Genomic DNA, 15,097 nt, shown 5'->3' on the forward strand with positions numbered 1-15,097 from the left:
GCTGACAGCTTTACCACTGAAGAGATCCAGTTTCATATCCTTTCTGGCAATAAGGTGTGTGGTTTCAAGCAGTCTCAGCCTTCTCTCTTCCCCTCAGAATTTCCTCCGGTTACAGGTGTGCCTATACTTTGTGAAATGCTTGCAAATGCAAGGCAAATTTTTTTTTGGAGGGGGGGGGGAAGGGTGTACCAAGGGTGGTGTGTGTGGCTTGCCTCTTTGTTTCTTTCTTGTAAATAGGAGCTATTTGAGCTTTAAGGAATGATTTGCTTTTGTAGAAGAACCTCCACTTTTTAAAGGTGGAAGGATGCTTTCCTTCAAGTTTGTTTGATCATCTAAGTGAAGTTTGCCCAAGTGTTGCACTAATGCGGATATCTTGTCATTACTTAATAGTGTCAGATGCCTTGAGATTGCAAATCCAAAAATGTACTGGAATACTTCAGCAGAACTCTTGTGCAACTTTAAAATTCACTGAAGTCCTTTACTTCATTCTGGATAGTATCATACCTCAAGTCCATCAAGAGCAAACTGGCATTCCTTGGTTCATATTTTTGAGGATTTAATGCCCAAATCTGCACTGTGATCTTTGCCCACACAGAGCACAGTACAGTACCCAGGCCTTATTGTCTAACTGAACCTTCCACCAAATCCAAATTCTTCACTTCACCTCCTGAATCTCTGTGCTGCCAGCTCAGGTAGGATGCACAAGTAATACTTTCCCCACACTACATCAGTCTTAAATGTGACACAGGCAGTATTGTCAACTCTTGTATTTTTGTTGCAGACCTCATGTTTGTTTTTTAAAAACTCCAGCTCTTGAAGTCATGTGATTACATAAATTTCCACTTTCATTTAAATGCCCTCATGTTTGCAGAGAAAAGCTTGAAGACACAAAAGCTAAATGCTTTAAACCCAGAAGGTAATATATACAGATTCCCCCATTGGCTTAAACATATGAAATTTTTTTAAATAATAGTTAATCTCACGAGTCAGGTCCCAAACTATCAATTTTTTAATGCTTGGTGCTGGCAGTACTGCACAGGCCTTTAAAATATGACAGGGACCCCAAAGACGGACACAATTATAATACAAATGCTTGTCACTTCTGTGACATACGGACTTCTTTGTTGTTCAGACCAGTGAAGGAAGGGAGGGAGGGAGCTGCGTCACCCTTGCCCTGTAACCTGGGGTGACTTGTAATGCCTTACTGTTGTAGCTCCCAACGTGGACTACTCACAGTTTGCCAGCATACCAGTCATTCCCAGATGTTTGTGTAATTGCAGCCTGCTATTATCCTATTTTACAATGAATAAGCGCCTTCTCCAAGGTCATACATGAAGTCTGTGGCAGTGCAGGGAATTGAACCTCTGTCTCTTCAGTCTCAGGCTTCTGCCCTAACCACCACATCCTTCTTCTCTATAGACAGAACAAAGAAGCAAAAAGGCACAACTCTCATCAGGGCATTTTCCCCTGACGAGGGCCAAATTCAAGACTGACTGTACACACCTGAGTGATGGAGATTAGCATGCTGAAACTTTGGCAGCTTAGCACTGGCTCCCCCAAATCCTGCAGAGTTCCTACGGTACACCATGAGTGCTCTGAGGTTGGAGCCCTGGAAGGAACTAGCCTGACATATTGCAGTGCGTATGCCTTCTGGCCGGGCTGCCCCATGCCACCAAGCAAATTAGCTCTTGCTCAGGGATAGTGCGAGAGTGACATAGTCAGTCTGTACTCCAGCCCATATCAAGGCAGGCTTGTGCAGCACATACATATGTAAGAGGTGAAGCTGGCTGTGAAATGAGGGATGTTCCTAATAATTGGAACAGCTGAGAAGTAACTTCCCAGCTAAAGTAATCACAATGGAAATGTGAAGTATTGCAACTCCCAAACCAATGCCTGCCAGCAACAAGGCATTTCCTGCTCTATTGGGGCAGAGCTCCCACTTATTTCAGGGAGGGTTACACGTCCTTTGGATGTGTGTATCAGGCTCTTATTTATAATGACTAGGGAACACTGACAGATGGAGGAGCAAAATGCATCCTCAAGCTTTCTTCAGTCCATCTCTTGCCTCACTACCCTCCAACTCCCTGCCTGGTTTTCAGTCTGTTTTCTGCGGAATTCATAAGAACACAGCAGTCACTTGGTACCTCGTAAGGTTTTCTGTAAAAGTTTCTGTAAAGGCCCGATGTTGTTGTAAAATGAAAGCAGGAGGTTACTGAAGAGTGGTGGACTTCAGCCATCAGGAGGGGAAATGCTCATTCTCTGTTTTAAGAGATCCAGGCTAAAACTTTGATGCCAGAACTCTGAGGTATGCCTGGCAGGGAAAGGCTGACACACTAGGAATCTATTTTAGTTCCCATTCTCTTCTGCTCCCCCACCCCCACCATCTTTCTTCAGATCTTTTGTTTCTTTGTTTTGTTTATATGCATTTTTGTTGGGTCCTAGTTTTTAGTGTTTACTTAAACCTGATACCAGATTACACTAGTGCTTACTGCCATCCTGAGAGTTTACACTTCTCTAGAGACTTGTACTGGGGAATCTCAAAATACTTTATAAATAGTCATTAAAGGAGGAAGGCTCACATTTTTCAAAAGGTGCATGTGCTCGGCTACACCTTTCTGACTGAGGTATTAAAAATCCCTCAATGTGCATGTAAGCTGTTGTATGAAGACACTGGCATGTGCAGCCTTGCCTTGCATGCTGACATCAGAAGATTTGCATGATTTTGCTGGAGCAGTTTGAAAATTTGGGCCCCATTTCCTCTGAGATACATTGTATAATACATGTAGGGAAACTAAGGCACAGAAAGGTTAAGTGATTTGCCCAAGATCACACCTTGAATCAGTGGCAGAAAGCTTTGCTCTAACCATTGGACCATACTTAGTTCTAGATACTCTCATCTTTCTATACAACTAATACTACTATGGACCAGGTGTTCTCAGGCTTGGGATCACAATCTCTACATGGCCATGAACATGTGCTGGAGAGGGGGTTGCATTCGCCTTTTCTTTATGTCTAGATGGGAGGGAAGTCCTGAACTGTCTTACTGTTGCAACACGGGGACACTGTATGGAAAAGCTAGAGAAACTCTGCAGCAAAGCATTTTTCTTATGTTTCTATGCAGTCAAACCCACAATTGCCTTAACACAGGTTTATAACAAGGATATAAAATTGTGCACTGTTTTTTCAGCTGCCCCTTTTAAAAATTCAGCTAAAGCTCTGTGTGGATCTTGCTGTGCTTCCTGCACGTAGGTTTAAATTTTCCTCTAACCTACTTAAATGATAGAGAAAACTTAGATTCTACTATTCTTCCTGTCTTATTGCTCCAAAGCAGGGGAGTAGCTGGCAGTTTACAATGTGTACACTGACTGCTGCGCTTTCCCCCTTTGCCTGTGTAACGGGTTGTGCTTGCCACCGTGGCAAGTCCTGCTGGTTGCTCCGGGAATTCGCTCTTTCAGCGGCACGCCTTCGCTAGTGGTGTTTCACCCACCGTTACTCTCCACCATCCTCACCGTCAGACCCACGTCACTCCCGGACTGTGGCGTCCGCTTCTGGACTCTGCCCTCCAGCTGTGCCTGCTCCGCTGACTCTCCCTTCCTTCCGGGGGACCGGCAGCTTCTGGTTCTATCACTCGCCTCAGTGGCTCACTGCAGTCCTCAGTCTTGCCCCTTCCTCCAAGGGCAAAGTGCAGCCTGGCTTAGCCACTCTCATCACTGGCAAGTGGGGCAAAAGGGGGGCCCAGGCCTGCCCGCTACTCTGGGCCCCGACCCAGGGACCCACTAGCGGCAGCCACGTACTGCCCTCCTCCAACTCTCTACTGCCTGCTTCCCCTGGGCCACTTCCCCATAGCCCCAGCACCTTCTCTGCCCCTTTGTGTCAGGGCCCCAGTCTGGCAGTCGTCAGCCTAGAGTGCCCCCAGCCTCTGCTGACCTGACCTGACCTGACCTGCCCTGCCCTGCCCTGCCCTGGGTGCTTCTCTAAGAGCCACTTCTCCCTTTGCCCTCCAGGGAGAGACTCTGCTCCTCTCTGCCCTGCAGCCTTCTTATAGGGCCCAGCCTGGCCCTGATAGGCTGCTTTCAAGCTTCCACTTGATTGGCTCCCAATAAGCCCCTCCAGGATTGGCTGGGGCTCTGTGCAGCCTCTCTGGCTTGCTTTAACCCCTTCCACGCCAGAGTGGGGCAGCTGCCCCACTACAGCCTGCTCTAGATCCATAATCCCAACCCCCCCAGGTAGATGTGCTGTTACACACAATAGGATCACTACCACAGCAAGTGAATGTTAGATATTCAGAGTTAGTTGGCTGTTAAAAAGGCCTGGTGGGGAACAAAAGAAAAAAAATACTGTCCCCGGGGAATTAAAATGGCATATGTATGCCTACTATAATTGAACCCAGAAGCTTTGCACAGCACCTAACAGAACAGGCCTCTGGATGGTATCCAATATCAAAAATTGGGCGAGTGGTAAATAATGAAGAGGAAGGTCACTGATCCAGAGCAATCTGAATTGTTTGGTGAAATGGGCACATGCAAATAATATGCATTTTAATACAGCTAAATGTGTACATCTAGGAACAAAGAACGTAGGCCATACTTACAGGATGGGAGACTCCATCTAGCGAAACAGTGACAAGATCTGGCAGATAATCAGTTGAACATGAGTTCCCAGTGAGACCATGTGGCCAAAAGAGTTAATTTGATTGGGATGCATAAACAGGGGAATCTCAAGTAGGAGTAGAGAGAGGTTATTTTACTTCTGTATCTGGCACTGGTGAGACACCTGCTGGAATACCATGTCCAGCTCTGGGGCCCACAGTTCAAGAAGGATGTTGATATATTGAGAGGGTTCAGAGAAGAGCCATGAGAATGATTAAAGGATGGGAAAACATGCCTTATAGTGATAAAGTCAAAGAGCTCAATCTATTTACCTTAACAAAGAAGGTTAAGGGGGAGTTGATTACAGTTTAATTGTCTACACGGGGAACAAATATTTAATAGTGGTCTATTCAACCTAGCGGAGAAAGGTATAACATGATCCAATGCCTGGAAGTTAAACTAGACAAATTCAGAGTAGAAATAAGGTATAAATTTGACAAGGAGGTTAATTATCCATTGGAACAATTTACCAAGAGTTGCTTAAACCGTCTCATCCCTTCCAAAGCCTGTGTGGTGATTTTGGTACAGCTGGCACATGTCTAGTGGAACATGAACCAGGACATGCCAAGTATATCCTGCATCAGCAGTGGGGAGTCGCATTCTGCCCTGTGATACACACACCTCCCCCTGACTTCCCCAAAAGATATGCACATATCTCAAGACAGAATTGACTTCTCCGTGTGTCCCATGGGGAGTGTGTCATTGGAGGAGGAGCCAAAGTAATTAGGTATTAATGTTCAAAACAAGAATATTTCAGCTGGTTTATGCTTCTCATGTTGTCATGGCAGAACTTTTATGAATGCATCAAACAGAGTAAACTTTAGAAGAGCAGAGAAGGCACCAACACAACAGAGGTGAGGGAAACAGGGTGACTTTGGGCTAGTAAAATTGCATGAAGTCTATTCCTCCCGACCTGTTTTCATATATACAGAATAAGAAACATAATGAGAGAAATGCCAGTTACGTTATTAAACACCCATTGACTTCAATGGGAGTTTAGGGTTCACAAAAGAATGTAGGACCAAGAGCTATTCTTGATTTATATTATTGCAGAAGCAAGAATGGGACTCTATTGGGATAGGCGTAGATACCTAGTAAGAGAGAGGCTCTGCCCCAAAATGTACAGTATAAATAAACAAGAAAGAAAAAGGTGGGAGTCAAGAAGGAAACTTACAGCAACAGACGGAGTTTGTCAACTCCGCCCTGAATGAGGTCAACAGGAGCCCTCTTCTGTCAACATAGCTATGTCTACACTGGGGGTTTTGTTGGCTTAGCTCTGTCGGTCAGGGGGTTGGTTTTTTTCCAGACCTCTGACCAATATAGCTATGCTGCTATAACTGAAGTGTAGACCCAGCCTAATGCTGTTTGGGGAGGTGGCGTAGCTATGGCGGCAGAAAAATTCCTCCTGTAAGCATATGCTGCATCTACAGTAGTGGGCTCTGCTGGTGTAGCTATACAAGTAAAGCATCTGTAGCATAGACAAGGCCCGAGGTAGAGAGAGAGTTGTGACGCCCCCAAGGTCATACAAGTACTCCATGGAAGAGCCAGCAATTGAACCCAGTTCTCCAGTTTAGAGCCCTATCCACTGAACCATCCTTCCTCTCTGGCACTAACTCCATGTCAGGGAAAAGTGGGTGTGGTAATTGGACAGTGAAGAGATGCAGCAGTCCATCTTCTGACTGTACATGCTTGAGGACGTTGTGTTACCCTGCATATAACACACGAAATGCAGTCAAACACTGTCAGACAAGGCAAGTCAAACTTCGAGTGCTAAAGTGTGTTATTTGTTGGCATAAGAAACAGGCTGAAGCAATTTCAGTTCCAGTTGGATGTGTTTAAAGGCTTGTTTATACAGGATCTTTTTCCAGTTATACTGGTATAATTATACTGGTGTAGTTAATTGCTGTAGTTAAACTGGTATAACTCCCCAGTGTGGACCCTCCTTAATTCCAGAATAAGAGTGGCTTTTTTTGGCTTAGTTTAAACTGCTTTCAAAGTAACATAAGCTAAATCCAGAAAAAGGCACTAAAACTATAGCGCTTTACGTTCACACCCTACTTTTTAATGGTATAATTTCCCTTTGTAGACAAATCCCAAGAAAACATTTCTTTGTTTGGAATGTGTGGGGCAAGGGTCTTTGATGCACCTAACTGATTTTAAGACTAGCTTCTTATGCTTATTGCTATATAGAGCCTTTACATGAAGTTGTTAGTGGGTTGTACCAATAAACAGGGAAAACTTGCAGGTTCTTTTTTATTTTTCAACAGACAACTGAAGTGTTAATTAAGATCTTGTGGACTTCCCCCCTTCCACACACACACATGAATATTTATTCCCGATGTCATTATTGCTTGATTGGACTGAAGGAAATGTTATGTAATAAAGATTGTAATTCTAAGGATGGGTTCTAGTGATTTAATATATTTCTATTGTCTTTCCTATCTATCTCTTCTAAGCTCTTTCCATAATGTCCATCCCTGTGGTAACTAAGCACTGTACTTAGATGCTGGGGCCCAGAGCAGTGGTGCTCAACCTTTGGTCTGAGTCACAAAATGACAAAAAAAAAAAAATTATGAGTTGTTCTGGGATTGGGGGGTGGGCACTAAGGGGTGGAATGGGCTGGAGGCAGTAGCCATAGTAGCGGATAGGTGGTGGAGAGAGAAGAGAGAGCTGCTCCTTCCTTATCCTCCTCCCTGGCTGTCATCTGTGTCCTAGTGACACAGGGATTTTTCTGTTTTCTTAGTCAGTGGGGTATGATCCACCAGCCTTTCCCTTGTGACCCACAATTAGGTCACACTTCACTGACTGCGGAAGCACATCTAGAGGAATAAGCACCGCTACAACCCCTTTTACAGGTACAGTTTAAAGGGCAGAGTGTCCCTGAGGAAACTCCCCCAGTGCAGGGGCCGTGTGTTTGTGGCCTTTCACTGTCCCTCCCTCTGAGCTCCATGGATAGAGGCAGGTCAGATTGCTCTGGGCTTCCGTAATTCCAGGCTGTGGCAAAGCTGCCATAAGTTAGAGCAGTCCCTGAGATAGTTTTAGCACTGGTCCCTGGAGCAGCCCAGAATCTAGGAGGTGCAAAGATAGCTCAAAGCTACCTTTTGCCTCTCCTGAGCCATGCCTCCTGAAAAGCACATCACGACATCTGGCCCAATGTTGGTCACTGGGAATTCCTGGGTAGAGCTGAGTGAATAATTTTTTTTTCCATTTGGTGGCCAAGCTGACAATTTTGGGTAGAACAACAATGTTTAGTTCTACCTGAAACTATTTTTTTGTTTTGTTACATCTTGATGTTTTTTACCCTGAAGCCAAATCTAGCTGTTTCAAAAGGAAAGATTTTGAAGTGAAAAGTCAAATTGTTTCATTTCAAAAGTGTCAAAATGAATTCAACTTTTTCCAATTTTTGGTTTTTAATTGGCCAAAACTGTTCACCAAAACCAATCCAATTCTGCAAATAGTTTGTCTCCCGAAAGCTGCATTTTTTAGGGGAGTGAATAAACTGACTGAATTTTGTCCAGGTCTGCTCCTCAGTTTTACTATCCAACTCAGTCTTACACTTGCTTCCCCTCCCTATATGTCAGCTTCCCCATCTGCAAGAGGTTCACCATTCCCAGTCTGATTTCCTCAACCTTCAGAGCAAAGCTTGAATGGTTCATCATGTGGTCAGGTCCATGGGGTGACTACAGAGTTTGGATGTGTTATGTTTTGATGAGAAGTGCACACAAGGAAAATGTTTTGCCAGGATGTGCTCTAGGCCTGGATCCAGGCCCTGGACTCTCCCTCCTTCTGTTGTTTTCCTCCTTGGTGTCTCACTGCTGCAGTGCATCCCTAGTGTCCTTATCCCATTCAGGCCGTGCTATTCATTCCAGGTTATCCAATGCATTTAGGCTCAGATTCAGCAAAGCACTTAAGCATGTGCTTAACTTTAAGCATCAGTGACTTCAGTGGGTAAAGTTAAACATGTGCTTTGCAGGACTGGGGCTCAGACTGAAAAGCTACACCCTGCTTTTGTGAGTGAAGATGTTGCAGAATAAATACTTCCTCCATACTGAACCTCTGATGCGGTATAGGCGATTTGCTGTACGCCCTTGGCCTATAGAAATGGAGGGGAGTCAGAGGTCCCATACAGCTGAACCGAGCGGATGTTGGGAATGGCTATCAGGATGCTGAGGAACCTGGAGAAGTACAGCAAGTCTTCACCAGGTGGGAAGAAGAGTTCAGGCTGGGCATCGAGGTGAAATCTTATTAGACACGTTACTTCATACTGTTGGGTACTGCTGACATGATTCCTGTATAGAATAAGAGTGCAAAAAGCTATGGAAAGTACTGTAGCCAAATGGTTAGAACCGGAGACTGGCTGAAAAGTTTGTTAAAATGAAATTCAGTTGAAAGAAAAATCTTGGTATTCGAGCTTGTGAAACAACAAACAAACAAACACAATAGCGTGCAGAGTTCTATTTCTGGCTCTCCTAATGAGTCACTGTGTGACCTTGGCTGAGTCACATGGCAGTCTGGGCCAGACAAGTGGGAATGATAGTCACCCAGATCTAAATCGTCTCCATTAAATTTCCATACATATTTTCTCAAAAGCATCAAATGTACTGTGTTCACTTTCTGACAAGATTCTAGTAAGTGAATTTACTGGCAGGAATGTTCATGGAATAGTGAATTTGAAACCAACATTAAAGAATTATTTAGTGCAAATGAATTTTGGACTCTGACATTAGTATTCATATCAGACCTGATTCTAAAGGTTATGTTTATCCAATCAGAGAAGAGAAGCGTTTGGATTGGACACAGCTTGAATTTTGAACATTCAGTCCTCAGAATGAGTTGCTTGGGAAGAGTCCAGAGGCCAAGAGTTACTTGTAGAAGTTTTCTGGGAATAATTTTGAATAAAGAATACACTAGAGAGAATTATAAGCTCCTTACAGACTAGTTGGAAACAGAAACAGAGAGTAAATTAAAAAAATTATTCAATCTGAATGATTTGCTCAGCTCAAATAATGCTTACTTGCCTGATAGGCGTTTTGTGAGGCTTAATTGCTGAATTTTTGGAAAGTGCTTTGAGAGACTTGTATAAAAGCAATTCTAAATGTGAGGCATTGTTAAATTAGGGCTTATAGGTTTATAATAGTTGCAATTATTCATGTAGTGTGTGGAGTTATATTTTACTTTGTTTTACTGGTTAAAAAGGCATAATGGTTACAGCTAGATACATAGATAAAAGATTATTTTATTCAGAAAATTTGTGCCACTGTGTCCATTTAACTAACAGCTGGCGTAAGTGAGTGCCACAATTGGCATTATTATTATGGCTTATCATATTGCCTGGGAGCCCCAGTCGTGGACCAGGACCTCATTGTGCTTGGAGCTGTACAAAGAATAAAAGGATGGGCCCTGCCCTAAACATCTTATAGTCTAAGTATAAGACAAGGGACAACAGCTGGATACAGATAGCTTGACGGGGAACACAAGGAAATATTGGGACAATACTGGTCACCGTGATAGGCAGTGGCTCAGCACACCAGCAGCCTAACCGTTCTCAATTTTTTATAGGCATAGTGGCACGAATGCTAAGGAGAGGAAGGACAATGCATTAGTTTTACAGGGAACTACTCCCAGGTGTGAAGGGCAACATGGGAGAGAGCACTAAGTACTTGTTTTTTAACAAGTGGGTGAGGGGGGATGAGTCATGTGGTGATCAGAAATGGGAGTCAGCATTTCAGTAGTGAATGGGAGATGATAGGTGGGCCATGAAGGGCCTTAAAAATGAAGATCTGCAGCTTACGTTGGATGTGATAGAAAAGGGGGAGCCAGTGGAGAGATGCAAAGAGAGGGGTGACATGGTCAAAGTGACAAGCTAGGAAAACTATCTTTGCAGAAGTATTCTGAATGGATATGAGCAGAACAAGATTGCATTGTTCAAGGCCAGAGAGAAGGATGTTGCAGTAACTGAGACCCAAGATGAGTGCATGGGTGAGAGTTTTAGCTGTGTGGATGGATAGGAAAGACCGTATCTTAGAGATGTTCTGCAGAAAGGATCTGTAAGACTTAAGTATAATCTGGATGTGAGAACCTAGAGAGAAATCTGAGTCAAGGATGCCACCCAGGTTATGGACCTGAGTGGTAGGCAGGATGGTGGTGTTTTCCAAAGTGATCAAGAAAGGAATAGGAAGGCCTTGGGGTGAAAAATTGCAAGCTCTGTTTTAGTCCTGTTGAACTTGAGCTGATGATTAGACAATACTGAGGAGATGTCAGAGAAAGTAGGAGATTTTAGCTTGGACAGGAGACAGGTCTGGAGCAGAGAAGTAGATCTGTGTATCATCCACATAGAGATGGTAGTAGAATTTCTGGGTGAAATACATTGAGATAAGGTGTAGAGGGAGATGAGAAGGGGACCAAGGACAGAGCCTTGAGGAACCCCCACAGAAAATTGGAGGGGTGACAAAGAGGGTTCTCCAAAAGACACACTGTGATTAGAGAGGTAGAAGAAGAACCAGGAGAGGACAGTCATAGAAGCCAATGCAGGATAAGATTTCAAGAGGAGGAGCATGGTCTATGGTGTTGAATGTGGCTGACAGCCCAAGGATGAGGTTGGAGCACCAGATCTGGGCTTTAGCTAGGACTTCAACAAGAGTAATTTCAGTGGAATGCAAGGGGAAGAACTTGGATTGGACAGGGTCTAGGATGGAATTTGAGGAGAGGAATTTCAGACAGCAATTGAAAACAAAATGTTCAATGAGCTCTGAGAGATGAAAGGGAGAAGGCAGATGAGGTGGTAACTGGAGAGGCAAGTACAATTGATGATGACCTGATGCTACTCTTGCTGGATGGTGTGTGCTGGTATATTGCTTTAGGTTGCTCAACAGTATTATCCTGTTCATAGTTGTATTGTAGAATTGCTTATAATCGGGGCTCATATATTCCGCAGTTCTGTGGCTGCAGAATTTACCAGGGAATTTACGCCTTACTGCAAAATTGTGCTCTACAATCAGTTCTTGTAAAGTTTCTAGCCCCTGTGGCTGCAGAGAGAATCTTGAAAATATGAGTAGTGTAAACAATACTGTTGTCTTCCTGAATTTGCAAAGAGCCTGAAACAATAGCTCTGAGAGGTTTGAACTGCCATTCACCTCAGTCACTGTCCTTTGGATTCCGCAATCATTAGGCCGTAGAATAGGCTATTTTTCCAAGAAGCTGAGAATTCAGTACTTCTGTCCTGGAATTTGCAGTTTTGCTGTAGTGGGCACTGGATATTTTGTTTTGTGTCTCTGCGCTGCTGGGTCCTGTCTTCAGGTGCCTCTTGTAGTCCAAATTATGCCACAGGGAAGAGTAATACAGCATGCTTCATGCAGCATTCTATAAAACCAGGCAGCTGGGGGTCAGGGATCTAGAAATGGAGTCTATCTTGCAACCAAGAGTGGAGGGAACCAGAAGTGTAGACTGGCCAGTTGTGCTGCCTGGAGAACAGGGAATCAGCCAGGCCCTGGATTTTTAAGGTAAGCTGCTGATGTTGGCTACACGCTCTTCACCTTCCCTGGCACTTAAAGAGATTCTGAGCCAGGTCACAGGATAATATCATGGCTGCTGAGGCCCTGGGAGCCACGCCACCTGGAGAACATAGCAAAAAAACCAAACCAAACACCCATTCTCAAAAACAATCACTGACAAAATAAACAACAAGGAATCTTACGCCAATGAGTTTTTTCATCTGTGATCAGAAGTGTGTGTATTTAAGAGTACAGATGGGAATAAGAGTGAAGGAGAGAGAATAAATAAACTTTGCTGTAGAATTTAGGGGTACTTAACAAGGAATTTGGTCTCATTATGTCATGGAAGTCATAGGTCCTTGTTTATAACCAGTGGGATGTAAATACCATTTTGTAATGAGAGGGTTTCCCATGAGTGTTGGGCTATACACTCACTGGTTTATTGTCAGCATTATTGATGAGAGCAATTAAAGAATTGTTTTGAAAAGTAAACTCCACATGCAAAGAATTATGGCCTTTGCAAACGTAAGAAAACGGAAGCCAGTTTTTGATCTTCCAGTCTTGTAAGTGTCTCTGAACAAAGGGAAAATCTTTGGTAATGTTAGCGGTGTCTGATTAGGAATGTTATGGGCAGGAGGGATTTTTTAAAGTATGGACATACTGTGCAGTCCTATGGTGGAAGTCTGAAGCTGGGTATGACAGTGCAAAGGAACACTCACCTCTTGAGTGCCTCCAAGAAGCTGGGTGCAGTTCCACAGTCCTTTTCTTGCCCCAGTGCCTCCTGCAGGTTGCTGACTGACCATGGCGAGTCTTCAGTAGCTTGTCCCTCCAGCCCAGTCACAAAATCCAAACGGTACTTCCAAGGTACTAACCTGCTTATTTTTTGGACTCTATTTCGCTTTCTAGGGTCCTGAGCCCCAGCTCTGGGTCCCTTCAATTCAGCCCTTTGTTTAGGCTCCCAGTTAAGGCCTGTCTAGGGTTACCATATTCAAATATTTAAAAAAGAGAACACTCCGCGGGGCCCCAGTCCCGCCCCCGCCCCAACTCCGCCCCTTCCCCACCCCTGGCCCCGCCCCCATTCCAACCCCTTCCTCAAAGTCCCTGCCCCAACTCTGCCCTCTCCTCTGAGCACCCCGCATTCACATCTCCAGGGCAAGAATGAGGCACGTCAGCTGGTTTTGCACTGCCACTTCCTGTATTCCTGTAGGGAACTGCAAAGGCCAGGTCCAACCCGGCACAGTTAATTTTCTTTTGTTTCAATCCAGTGCTGTATTATGATGTTTGAAATGTAAACGGAAAGGACAGCAGATGGGGCTTGAGCAGGAAAAGTGTAAATTGAAAGTGTCTCCATGCGCACTGCCTCCTGACTTGCTTTATTTTTCCTTTAGACACTTTCAGAAAGTTAATATCAACCGTTAAACCTTTTAGACTATCACCCTTATTTGGTTTAGAAGTGAATAATTCTGCTGTGTACGGCTCTTGAAACTGAGCCTGAAGCAGCCCTGAACAAAATATAGTATTCCTTTCAAGAACTTGGAAACAATTACATCATAGGCAAATTGGGCCAGAAACCATTAATAGTATTCTTTGTGCAAAGAAATCCCATGGGAGGGCCTATTTCAGCAAACTGGCATTGCTTACAAACAGATATAGTAACAGATACAGTTGTCCCCATTCTGTGGGAGAGCTGAAACTTCATACAGTGCAAAAGACTTCACAAAATAAACGTCTTTCTTTTGATAACAAATTTAAAAAGCTGCCTCAATGGTTTTATCATCTCTTTAATGCTAGTGATCTCAGAGGGTGAAGGCTGTCTTTGGCGCACTGAAAAGTATTTATAGCTGGGTTAACGATAAATAAACGCCTTTGAGATTATTGTGGCCTTTAGCTCATAGTTTGTAAGAATTGTCTAAGGCCATGTGAGGAGGGCATAAACCTCTTTGTCACAGAGCAAAATACTGTGGCTGGAAGCTGACTGAACCATTTATAATACATTAAGGGTGTATCTACACTGCCATTAAAAACCTGTGGCTGGCCCGGGCTTGCGGGGCTCAGGCTAAGGGAATGTTCAGTTGCGGTGTAGATGTTCGGGCCCGGGTTGCAGCTCAAATCCTAGGACGCTACCCCTCTGCCCGCCGTTTTCCTGCTTGCTGCCCACCTGCTGCATGACTCCTCACCCACCTGCCTGCCCTTCACCTCCCTGCTAGTCTCCTCACCCTCCGTCTGGCGCCGTCCGCCCAACCGCCACTCTCCTTCTCGCCATCCACCCACCTCCTCACCCTCCTCCTGCCTGTCCACCTGCTGCTTGCTTCCCCATTCGCCTCCTCACCCCATTTGCCTGCCTGCCTGCCTCATCTTCCTGCCCACCTCCTCATCTGAATATCGGGACAAATGGCATCCCAATCGTACATCGTCGGGACGCGGGACAAAGGGCTAAATATTGGGACAGTCCTGATTTTATCACAGCGCGGAGCCCCCCAAAGCGCGGGGCCCGGGGCAGTCACCCTGATTCACCCTGCCCAAGGGACGGCTCTGCCTCCGAGGTAGAAGGATCCCAGAGCTTGCGCTGCAGCCTGAGCCCAAACATCTACACAATTAAACAGCCCCTTCACCTGAGCCCCACAAGCCTGAGTCAGCTGGCACAGGCCAGCCATGGGTGCAGACATACCCTAAGGCAGTGGCTCTCAATTGACTGAACAAGAAGTAGGACTGAGTGGACTTGTAGGCGCTAAAGTTTTACATTGTTTTGTTTTTGAGTGCAGTTATGTAACAAGAAAAATCTACATTTGTAAGTTACACTTTTACGACAAAGAGATTGCACTACAGTACTTGTATGAGGTGAATTGAGAAATACTATTTCTTTTGTTTATCATTTTTACAAATATTTGTAATAAAAATAATAATATAAAGTGAGCATTGTACACTTTGTATTCTGTGTTGCAATAGAAATCAATATAT

The sequence above is a fragment of the Emys orbicularis genome, chromosome 9 (genome assembly GCF_028017835.1).
Source record: "Emys orbicularis isolate rEmyOrb1 chromosome 9, rEmyOrb1.hap1, whole genome shotgun sequence".
Classification (NCBI taxonomy): Eukaryota; Metazoa; Chordata; order Testudines; family Emydidae; genus Emys; species Emys orbicularis.